A 12,635-nucleotide genomic window follows, 5' to 3' on the forward strand; every position below is an offset into this window, starting at 1 on the left:
AAAAGGCCAAGGTCTCCCACTGCATCTGGGGCCATTGCTAGGCATCTTGACCTATGTCTTGCCACTGGATTCAGAATGATCCAGGAGGAGAGAGTGAAGCTGATGACTTTGTACAGCCCTGCCTCAGTTAAATCCAATTCTCTTGCAAGTCAAGACATCATCCTCTTGATGTCATTGCTTCTCTTTGAGAAGGAAGGACCACCACCACCACTAACACTTAATAAACATGTGTTGACTGATTCTTGGTGTTCTAGGTAAGTCTCTAAGACTGTAAGGTATAGAGAAGGTGCTGACCTACATTAGCAGAGGGAAAGTCCTCATCAAAGAGTTCCTTTTACCAGTGAAATCACAGGTCCAGTGCCTATCTCTAGCCCCTGTTCTCTGACAGTAGTCCAAAGGTTGTATTGTAGATCTGAGATCAGGGCCAAGAAGACAAGCAGGAAGGCTCCTGCAATAACCCAGGCATAAGGTAATAGGGGTTTGGGCTATGGACATGTTGAGAAATCAGGGAGATACAGCAAAGGAAGAAATTACAGCTTCAAATATAGGAAGCACCCTTCTCCACTAACACCCCATATCCTCTCACCATTTCCCTGCAACAAGGACAGTGGCAGAAGATACACATCTGTTTCCATACATGATCAGGACTGGAGATGAAGATTTGGAAAATGCTTACTGAATGAGTGAAAGAAGAATGACTGAACAAATGAATGAATGAAGGAATGAATGCCAACCTTCCCTAGAATCCCACTACAACCTTGAAAATGCCCTTCAATGTGGGAAAATTGGAACACTAATGCATTGCTGATGGAGTTGTGAACTGATCCAACCATTCTGGGAAGCAATTTGGAACTAGGCACAAAGGGCTATAAAAACTGTATACTCTTTGATCCAATAATACCACTACTAGGTCTGTATCCCAAAGAGATCATAATAAAGGGAAAAGGACCCACATGTACAAAAATATTTATAGCAACTTTTTGTGGTGGCAAAAAAAATTGAAATTTAAGGGGATGTTCATCAGTTGGGGAATGGTTGAACAAGTTGTGGTATGTGAATGTAATGGAATACTTTTGTGCTATAGGAAATGATGAGCAGGCTGACTTCAGAAAAACCTGGAAAGACTTATGTGATCTGATGCTGAGTGAAGTGAGCAGAACCAGGAGAACGTTGTACACAGTAACAGCAACACTGTGTAATGATTGACTCTGATAAACATAGCTCTTCTCAGTGATACAATGATCTAAGACAATTCTGAAAGACTCATGATGGAAAACATTATCCACATTCACAGAAAGAACTATGGAGTCTGAAAGCAGATAGAAACATATTATTTTCTCTTTTCTTTTTTCTTCCTCACGGTTTCTCCCTTTTGTTCTGATTCTTCTTTCACATGACTAATGTGGAAATATGTTTAATATGATTGTACATGTATAGCCTATATCAGATTTCTTGCTGTCTTGGGGAGGAGGTAGAGAAGTGAGGGTGGGAGAAAAAAATTTGGAACTCAGAATCTTATAAAAGCAAATGTTGAAAACTATCTTTACATGTAATTGGGGAAAAATACTATTAAGTGGAAGAAAAAAAAAGAAAATGCCCTTCAGGTCTGGCTGTTTTCTTCATTGAGAAATCACTTTCCAGTGAGGTCAGCAAGCATTTATTAAACACCTACTATGTGCCAGGCACTGTGCTAAGCTCTGACGATACAAAGAAAAACAGAACAGTCCCTGTTCTCCAGTAGCTCACCTTCAATATGCAAACAACTACATACAAACAAAGTACGTACAAAATAAATCAGATATAGTTTCAAGAGAAAGCACTAGCATCAAGGCAGATCAAGAAAGCTTTTTGTAGAAGGTAAGGCTTTAGCTAGAACTTGAAAGAAGGCAGGAGGTGGAGAAGAGGAAGGAGAGTACTTTAGGCACGAGGACAGCCTGTGATAATGTACAGAGTGAGGGGATGGAATGTCTTGTGTGGGGAGGTCAGTGTTGATGGATTATAGAATATATGGAATTATAGAATATATGGATTATATATATAATATGGAATATATGGAATATATGGATTATAGAATATATGGAACTGGATAAGTTGTTTGTCTTTGATATTGTTGTTTGTCTTTCTTTCTCAAAGAAGACCATGGCATCAGGAAGGTGATGCCATGACTTGCAAGTGAATTTGACTTAAGTGAGGGAGGGCTGTGCAAAGTCACCAGCCTCACTTTCTCCTCCAGAGCCATGTGGGCCCAGCGGCAAGATATAGATCAGAATGACTAGAGATTGCCCAGGATGCAGTTGAGACCTTGGACTTTTTAAGCGAAAGTCTTTCCCAAGTCTCAGTTTGTCTGAGGCAATGCCCATCCAGTGATTAAGGCTAGGTAAGAAATGAGGCAAAGAATGGTTTCTTCTACCTAGTTAAAAAACAAAACAAAACAAATCAATCTGGGAGGGGAATATTCTCTTGGTTTCTGGCCAAAAACATAAACAGTTACTATTTATATTCATCCTGAGCCATCTGGCCCAAACAATGATCAGGTAGGGCTTGGGCTGGGACTTATTGTTGGTCAATCAATGACAGCCAGAGTGATTTGGGTTTAAGGCATGGTCCTTAAGGAAGAAACCTAGCCCATATGGAACTAGATAGTGTGGAAGAAGATTGGCAAGGTAGGAAGAGAGCAGGTTATGCAGGGCTTTCAAAGCCAAACAAATAGAGGGTTTTATATTTGATCCTGGAGGTATTAGGGAACCACTGGAGCTCAGTGAATTGGGGTAGGGGTACACGGTCAGACTTATGTTTTAGGAAGATTGCTTTGATGGCTGATTTAGGAGTATGGCCAGCAGATCTAAAGTCAGGTGGTTTAGAATTTACCTGAGGCAAAATGATAACCTGCAAAAGCCCTGAGAGCTTATGAAGAGTCAGAAAACAAGGCAAATGAAATGGGATCACTCCAGAGACTCCCCCTTCCCCAAGTCACCCCCAACACATATAAACCACCATCATTCCCTTCCAAGGGGGACAGTGAAAGAAGACATGCACACATCTCCATATACGAATTGGAGCACATCTCTGCCTCCCACATCGCCACTGCTGATTTATGGGGTCCTTCAATAACGGAGATAAATGTATTATTAGGACTAGTGAGAATAAGGCTCATAACTCACAAAAATGCCACTTGTGCCTTTAAAAATATGTCATTGTCACCATTCCTCATCTGCTCCTGGGATCTGCATGTGGCATGCTGTACAATGTCTTCAGCATGAAAAATATTTGATATACGTCTGGGCGACAATTCTGTAATTCAGATGTTGGGGAAACATCAGGCAACAACCTGGTCTGGAGCAGGAGCAATTTTTCATGGCCCTAGGTTCAGAATTGAGGCCACTCTTTCCGAAAGGAAAAAAAAAAGAGGGTTGTCCAGCCCAAAGGTTAATCTGAACAACCTTGACTCATTCCAGATTTCTCAAGCTGACTTGATGAAGAGGCATCACCACAAAGCTGATAGCTATTCGTCAACAACTTCTTCTGATGGATTAAACGTTCGATGTAAACTTTTAGTAATACCTGGCCAGTTTTCATTTTCCCAATACACAGATGTGGTAGGGTAGGCCTTGTTCTGGAGCGCTGCACATTTTTAATAGCTGGAGGAGGAATTAGGGTGTAGGCTACTAAGATGTTATTAATGTGTCATAGAGTTTGGGACATTCTTTTGATCCCTCTGAAATCTTATGAATAATTGAGGCCAAATAACATTGGCGAGAATAAATGAATAAAACGCGCTCTGTGATTCCAGATCTTTCATTAATTTTTGGACGTGTTTTCCTTCGCTTTCTGATTTTCAAGATTCTGTTTGTATCTGCAGGGATTTCCAGCAGCTACTGAGAGGTGACATTGGAATGCAGATTTAGAAAGCAAGTTCCTCATTGTGAGGGTCCCACAAGTGAGACCTTCCCTTGCAAACAATCTAAACTCATAAGAAATATTTGATTTTGCTCCCATCAAACTGTAGAGAATGAGAACTTGCTGTATTACTTGAGGAAACTGGATGTTATGGCCTTCAATCCGGGCCTCTTTTTTAACCACACCATCCACTCCCTGTAAGCATGTGAAAGACAATCACAGGGCTTTGCCAGTGTACCCACTTAGTAAATATTTGTCAAAGTGAATTGAATTTAAAAAAAAAGGGATTATGTTATAATTGTAAATATGTAGGCAGAGCAGCAATTTATTTGCTGGCAGGAATGCAGGACAAAAAGTTGCTAGATCCATACTACCCCTCCTAATCTTGCTAACTAAAGCCCCATGGGTGGTGATGTGCATGGGTCACAGTTGGCCCTATGGAGGTAGAAGGGATGTGAAAAGCTTTTTAATCTCTAAATCAAATAAGGGACGGGAGCTCAGCCCACTAGATCTAGGATCCTAGATCTAAAATTGGAAAGGGAGCTCATAGGTCATCTCATTCAAATTACTCATCTTACAGATGAAAAAAACTGAGTCCCAGGGAAGGGAAGTGATTTACCCAGGGTCACACAAAGAATCTTAGATCTAGAGCTGGAAAGGACCTCACCTCACATGTTGTCTAATTCAACCCCTTCATCTTACAGATGTGGAAACTGAGGATCAAGGAAGTGAAGCGATTTGCCCAATGTCATACAGGTGGGATTTGAATCCACATCCTGTGATTTTCAGAGCTTGTGCTCTTTCCACTTTACCACATGGCATTCTTCAGACCTATTTAATCTAAGCCTGAAGACTTCTGTTGGTTGACTCTCTTGCTGTAGCTTTGGGGTTTAATTTTTTTTAAGACATAAATAATTCTGAGGTCATATGCTGAAAGAGCTGATCATCAATCCATTATAGAAATGTGTATACACGTGTGTGTGTGTGTGTGGGGGGGAAGGAATGGGGAGCAACAAAAATAGCGGCAATTCCAAGAAAGGCCCACTGAAGGCAGCAGAAAGCAGAATGGAGAGTAGTCCCAGAGCAGAAAACCGCAGAAAGAAGAGCCCAGGATTACAGCTGAGTACAATCCAGCAGAATGGGACTCAAGGACATCACTGAACTAGCTAGATGCCATTAGCAGCTCCAGATAGGGAGGGGAGGGGACCACCAACAGTAGCAGACAAAAGTTGGAGCATAGATGTGACCCTGTGAGTTCCCTTTTCTTACATGTACTAGTCATGTTCTATGTTCCGCACATGTGTGCCATGTATGCTCCCTAGCCACTAACTAGTTAACGATGTTAAGTACACGTGCGTTCCCTCTTCCAACATGTGATATGGTAACTTGTGGGAAAGTGTACTCTCGTGTGTATGACAGAATTTTACTTGCCACTTATTTTGATACTTTGGATTAGTCCTCTGGTTGGTATGATAAAAGAAACATCCGTGGGGGCTTGCGCACTATGGTTTTCAGTGGATACTGACCCAAAGCATACCTGGAATCTGGGGTAGCTAGTAGAGGGAGGATGTACATAATGGAAAAAAGGAAATAAACCTTTATTCAGCACCTACTGTGTACCAGGCACTGTGCTAAGTACTTCACAAATATTATTTGATTTGATCCTCCCAACAACCCGGTGAGGCAGGTGCTGTTATCATCCCTGTTTTATAATTGAGGAAACTGAGGCAGACAGTGTTTAAGTGACTTGTCTGGAATCACATAGCTATATGTGAACTAATCTCTCTGCCTCCATACCAGCATTCTAGCAGCCTCTGAAGGGGTACCTGGACTCCATGGAGGTGTACCCAACTTGAAGAAAAGGAAAAAAAAAATAAACTTACCAGAGTGCTGGGGAGAAATGGGGAGTGTTTCTAATTCACATGACAAAGTTAGTGTTTTAATTACCTGCCTCCTCTGTGGTATTTAAATGTTTTGTAACAGACTTTTAGCTGCTTGTTAAAAGGCTGGGGAGTTGCACTCTAATGGCTAGACATAAGCTTCATGAATATAGGGTCCAAGTATTCTGTATCTTCCTCGGGTCTAGCTGGTTATCTAGCGTGTAGTGTTTGTTGAACTGAATTATTAGATGGAAAAAGAAAATGAAAGTGCCATTGCTAGAGATTGCTGTCAATAAGAAATCAAGCTGCAATAGCTCTGAATAAAAAGGCTTCAACAGGCAAACTCGTGATTAAGAAATAAGTGGGCACAGTGGCTGGAACTACTGAAGTCTGAGGATTTGAACTGCTACTTCTTTCCTGGGTCACCTGGAGTGAGTGCCTTCCTCTCTCTAGCTGTCAGACTCTTCCTCTTAAAAGTGGAACTGGCCCAGCGTCCATTCAACACCACAGTTCACCAAGTCTCGTCAAAGTCTACCCAACCACATGGTCTGCAAGGCCCTCAGGTGCTAAACATTATGATTTGCATCCATTGGACAGTAAAAAATGGATTGTTTAAAATGAGGTGCCCCTCAAGCTGGAAAAGGAAGGTGCAGCACTCTGTAGGAATTATAGCCTGTCTTCCTTTTATGTGGGGCTGGCTTGGTCATGCAGAAGACTGGTTATTTTCCTGGAATTCTTTTCATACTCTCCTTCTTGAGATGGGTGGTCAAATGGTATGATGTTCATGGGACAAGGAGAAAAACAAATCAAGGAAAGCAAGGGTATGAAGGGTGGCCCCACCATCATTGGAAGGGTGGAGTTTGAAAAGAGAGAGTACGAGAGGGCAGGGGGAAGGGGAGAGGGAAAGAATACTGACTGGCTTCACCTTCTTATTTTTCTGAAAGGCTGACTGGAAAAAAGACAAAGAGATATCTGGCAAATAACAACAACAACAACTACTTACTGCTATTATTACTGCTACTACTACTATTAACATTTATATAGTGCTTTAAAATTTTCAAAGCACTTTACAGATAGGATCACATTTAAGTCTCATAGCATCTCTATAAGGAAGATACTGACATTATTATTATTGTTATCTCAATTTTTTAAATTAGGAAACAGGTTTGAAAAGTTAAACATCTTGACCATGGTCACATATAAGTTCTAGAGGCGAGATTCTAATTCAAATCTCTTTGATCCTAAGTCTATAACTCTATCCATTGTGCAATGATGCCTTTCCACTGGAAAGCAAGGGCCTGTGCATGGAAATACATGCCTGCAATCCTGTCTACTGGGGAGACTGAGGCTAGCAAAGCTCTTGAGCTCGGGAGTTCTGAGCTGTAGGCTATGCTGATCGGGTGTCGGCACTAAGTTCAGCACCAATATGGTAGCTCCCTACGTGTTGGGAGCCATCAAGTTGCTGCAATGGGAAGGACAAACCAGCCCAGTTCAGAAACAAAGCATGTCAAAGCTCCATGCTAATCATCAGTGACAGTGGGAATAGAGCAGTGCTTAAGTGACCCCTGAAAGAAATAGGTTGCCCTTGAGTAAAAGAAAAAAAAAAGCATCACTCTGATGGAAAGTCTCCCAAGATGAGAGGATTTCTTATGGGTTATTCCAAGGCAGCTACTTAAGTAAGTAATACAATAGATGACAGATGATGAAGATGAGGATGATGATGGTGGTGATGAATCAATATCTGAAGGTGAGGAATGGTCAGAGAAGTAGGAGGAAAAGGACTCATTTGTACAAAAATATTTATAGCAGACCTCTTTGGGGTATAGACCTAGCAGCAGTATATTGCTAGATCAAAGAGTATGCACAGTTTAATAGCTTTTTGGGAATAGTTCCAAATTGCTTTCCAGAATGACTGGACCAGTTCACAGCTCCACTAACAGTGCATTAACCTACCTGTTTTCCCACAGCCCCTCCAACATCTGTCATTTTCCTTTTGTCAACTTTGCCAAACTGACGGGTATGAGGTGGTACCACAGAGTGATTTTATTTTGGATTTCTCTAGTTTGTTTGAACATTCCTTTTCATTCTCCTTACACCTCATTTCCCTCAACGTACTCTTGAATACAGTGGCCTCTTTGCTGTTCCATGCATACAACACAGGGCTGTCCCCCATGTCTCCTCATCTTTATTTCCTTGGCTTACTTCAGGTCTCAGGTAAAGTCTGACCTTCTGCACAGGAGCCTTTCCCAGTCTTCAATTGGAGTATCTTCCCTCTGACATTACCTCCAATTTATCCTGTCTAGATCTTGTTTGCACATAGTTGTTTGAATCTCGTCTCCCTCATCAGACTGTAAGCTACTTGTGTTTTTGCCTTTCTTTGTATCCTTAGAGCTTAGCACAGTGTCTGGCATATAGTTGGTGCTTAATAAATGTTAGATGATTGGATGACTAATTTGAAATAGTAAAATAATCACATAATGAGAAATGCAAAGATTTTTAAATGTCTGTTTTTACAGTTGTGGAAGGGAGATCCTTAGGGGATTCCTGGATTTTTGAGATTGGAGCGCTACCCATAAAGCAGATACCCTTTCCATGGGAGACACACCTTGCTGATATGACATGGAAACTATTGGTAATTCCTATGATGGTGGGTTTCAGTTGAGGATGACTGGCTGAAATGAACTATAATCTGGGAACCTCCCTTTCACTAATCTGTAAGAGTGAGGCCCCACCTTCAAGCCCTTTCATTTTGGGGTCCCTCTCTTTTTTTTTTTAATATGAGGCAATTGGGGTTAAGTGACTTACCCAGAGTCACAAAATAGCTTTGTAACGTGTTTTTTTTTTTTGTTTTGTTTTGGTTTTTGGTTTTTTTTTTTAGTGAGGCAATTGGGGTTAAGTGACTTACCCAGAGTCACACAGCTAGGAAGTATCATGTGTCTGAGGCTGGATTTGAACTCAGGTCCTCCTGAATCCAGGGCCGGTGCTCTATCCACTGCGCCACCTAACTGCCCCCTATCCTTACAACATTCTTATGAGGTAGGTGCTATATTGTTCCCATTTTATAGGTGAGAAAACTGAGGCTGTTAGGGATTAAATGATTTGCCCAGGTTCACACAACTAGTGTTTGAGGTTAAATTAGAACTCGTGTCTTCCCAATTCCAAGTCTAGTAATCTATCCACTACACCACTTAGCTGACTAAGAATAATAATGACAGCTGTCATTTATATTAATATTCTATAGTTTGTGAAGTATTTACATCTGTTACGTCATAGGATCCTCCCCCAAACCCTGTCAGTTAGGGGCTATTATTATCTCTATCTTACAGAGGAGGAAGCAGAGCCTGAGAGAGATTTGAGACAGAATTTGAATTCAGGCTTTCCTGACTCAAAGTCAAACACATATTGACTGCACCATCTACCTGCAATAAATGCTTGTTATTGGTAATAACCAGCATCCCTTCACCCACCCACCAAAAGCATGTTTTGAAGGAGTCTAATGGGGTAGGGGAGAAGTGAGCAATTTTGAAAATTTCCAAATGTATTGTAAATTACCTTAAGAGTCAAGGATGATGAGAAAAGTTGTGCTGTTGTATGACTCATAATGGTAACCATGGAATGCTAGTTAAAGGAGGAGCCAGCATATTGTTCAATTCAAACTGTCCAAGAAATGGCTTGGACCTTGTCACTACTGATTGGAATCTGAGTGCAGGAGGGCTGGGGAGGAGTTAACAAGTGAATCATATTGTTACAAGGCTGAGAGAAAAAGCATGTATTTATTGAAACATGGATCCACCATCTTGTTTTACCTTTGGGTTTCGCCTCAGGGTCAAAGAATATAGTACAATGGGAGATGAGTGCCTTTCAAAGAGTATGCCAGAGGCATCAATTGACCAGTATATGTGTAGAAAAAGTATAGGTATTAGTTGGAGGATTGATATTTTTAGGACAAGGCTATTTACATTTAGCAGAGCATTTGTATAGCACACCCCAAATGGGGATGCTATTTCTCATTGTGGAAGAAAAATGTCCAAAGCTTTGTTTTATATGACAAAATTGGTGGTGGGGGAAGGGTTGGGCTTGATAATCATGCTTTGAAGAAATAACTTCATTTTATTTTCAATTACACGTTTCCCGGAGAGTCCACGCACAATACAAGCCAATCCCCTTTATTTCTTTGGCATTAACCTAAATTCTGTTGCTGTTGAAGAGGTCTTAAAATTTTAAAGTGCCCTCAAGAGCCAGGTCCTTTATTCCTCAGCTCTCAAAAGGATTTTTATTTAATGATACGTCATAACGAGACAAGTGCTCTTTGTAACCAAAAGTTTCACTTCCAGGGCAGTGAGAAATTCGCGCCTATTACTGTCCTTGCATAAGGAAAGTGAAACAGAGCTGGCAAGCCATCAAAAGATTACAGAATCATAATGCAGAGCAGGCAGGAAGTAGAGGTCAAGTCCAGACTCTTCATTACATAGGTCATAGATGAAGAAACTGAAGCCCAGAGGAATTAAGTGACTTGCCCATGGTCATACATAGCATGGTAGACTTAGAGCTGAAAGGGATTAGACATGTCATCGAGTCTAACAACTTCATTTTACAGATAGGGAAATTGAGGCCCAGAGGAGGGTAGCATGAATTGCTAATAACTGGTTGAGGCAGGATTCAAACCATGGGCTTCCTGACTCCAAATTCAGCACTTTGTCCTCTATAACCAGATTGCTATACTCTTGCCCTAAACTTGCTCCTTCTCCCGATTCCCATCTATGTCAACACCCACTTCTCTCAAGGCCACTGAGGCTTGACACCAGGGAATCACTTCTGACTCATGGCATTGCTTCACCCCTTATATCCAACTAGTTTTCAAACTCTGCCTGTTTCTTCTATGAAATGTTCCACTCATCCTTCCCTTCCTCACTGTTCCCACTGTCACCACCCATGGCCAGGACTTCATCAGTTCATTCTTCAATTATTGAGTATTTACTAGGTGTAACATATTATTTGGATGCTGTCTGTTTATATTCAGACAGCCAGACAGTGCAGTACATAGAGCACAGGGGGCCTGGAGCCAAGAAGACTCATCTTTGTGAATTCAAATCCAGCTTCAGACACTTACTAGCTGTGTTACCTTGGGTAAGTCACTTAGCCCTGTTTGCCTCAGTTTCCTCATCTGTAAAATGAGGTGGAGAAGGAAATGGCAATCCACTCCAGTATGTCTGTCAAGAAAACCCCAAATGGGGTCATGAAAGGTCGGACATGACTGAATTGATTGAACAGCAACACCTACTTATATTCTTTCTTGGAAGACAACATGTAGATACAGAATTTCCTTGAGGGCCTGGAATATTTCTTTAAAAAATTACAACATACAGACACATAACACTCACCACCTGGGTGACTCTGGGCAAATCATTTAACCCTAATTGCTTCACCAGAAAAATTACAACATAGAATATCATCGATACACATGAACATTTTCAAATATAAAGACCTTTTAAAATGGAGATTGTATTTTGTATTGTATAATACAATATTGTATATTGTATTGAAACATATACTGTATACATACAATATTGTATATGAATATTCACATTATATATGAAATCAGGAATCTATCACATGCAGATTGGTTTTAAAAATTATTTAAAAATATGTCAACATCTCTTTTTTAGCCTCCTTCTGCCTGCTGTCTTTTGTGTATTTAAAAAAAACAACATTTCATTAAAAAAGAAGAAATGAAAGGAAAGAGTTTTAATCTCACTACAACTATCCCTCCCCAATCTCACCTACAACTTTTCTCCACTTTCTCTCCCTAAATAAAAGTCCTCCCTTGCTTCAAAAAGTATGGTCAAAAAATCTATTTTGTGTTGTTAACGATCATGTCTGAAAATGTATGTCTCATTCTGTACACTCAGTTCATCCCCTTCCCACCAGGATGTGGGAGGCATGAGGTGTCATCATTAGTCTTTGAGATTCATGATTGGTTATGACATTGATTAAAGTTCTTAACACTTGCAAGGCTGCTGTCCTTTACAGCAGAGGTATCAAACACACAGCCCATAGACCTCATGCGTAACCAACAATACTATCAGATTAAAATGCAATTGGGAGATATTTAACAAAATAAATAAAATACAATAAAAGAGATAATGTATGGTCTTCTAAACCGATATAACATGACTTTACAAAGTTGTGGTCATTGTATCCATTGTTTTCAATGTATAACGATCACTTTACTCTGCATCAATTCATATAAGTCTTTCTAGGTTTCTCCGAATGTCTCTTTCATCATTTCTTATAGCCTAATAGTACGGCATTACATTCATATCCCACAATTTGTTCAGTAATTCCCTAATTGATGGGAACACATTTTGTTTCCAATTCTTTCTTACATCAAAACATATTGCTCTATGAGTTTTTTCTTCCTTCTTTGATGCCTTTGGGATATTATCTGATTAGAACATGGGGTCATCAGCTGGGATCCATGGAGCTGGAGGCATCTCTGGGTCAGAGTACATACAGCTTACTGACTTTGGGGGCATAGCTCCAAACTGATTTCCTGATTGGCTGGACTCCTCAGTTCCACCAAGAGGGAATCTGTGAGCCTGTTCTCCCACAGTCCCTCAATAATTGTCACTTTCTTTTGTTAGCTTTGCCTAATGGATAGAGCTGATGGATGAGAGGTAGAATCATGTTTGTTTTTATATCTCCAGCACCTACTACAGGGTTTGGTACATAGTAAGCATTTAATAAATGCTTGTTGATTGCTTGGCTTTGAAGAGTTTCTTGGCTGGTCTCCTTGGCCATTATCTCCCTTAACTGTTAAATGCTGCAGAAACTGGATTCTTAGTAAGGTGCATGTTC

General features: G+C 40.6%; 1 protein-coding gene across 1 annotated transcript in view; it reads right to left on the reverse strand.

Moving 5' to 3' along the window:
* IL1RAPL2 (interleukin 1 receptor accessory protein like 2) overlaps positions 1-12,635 on the reverse strand; it is a 444,607-nt gene that overhangs the window by 304,391 nt on the left and 127,581 nt on the right. The gene's annotated exons all lie outside the window — the stretch shown is intronic.

The sequence above is a fragment of the Vombatus ursinus genome, unplaced genomic scaffold, assembly GCF_900497805.2.
Source record: "Vombatus ursinus unplaced genomic scaffold, bare-nosed wombat genome assembly UNPS02014735.1, whole genome shotgun sequence".
Classification (NCBI taxonomy): Eukaryota; Metazoa; Chordata; class Mammalia; order Diprotodontia; family Vombatidae; genus Vombatus; species Vombatus ursinus.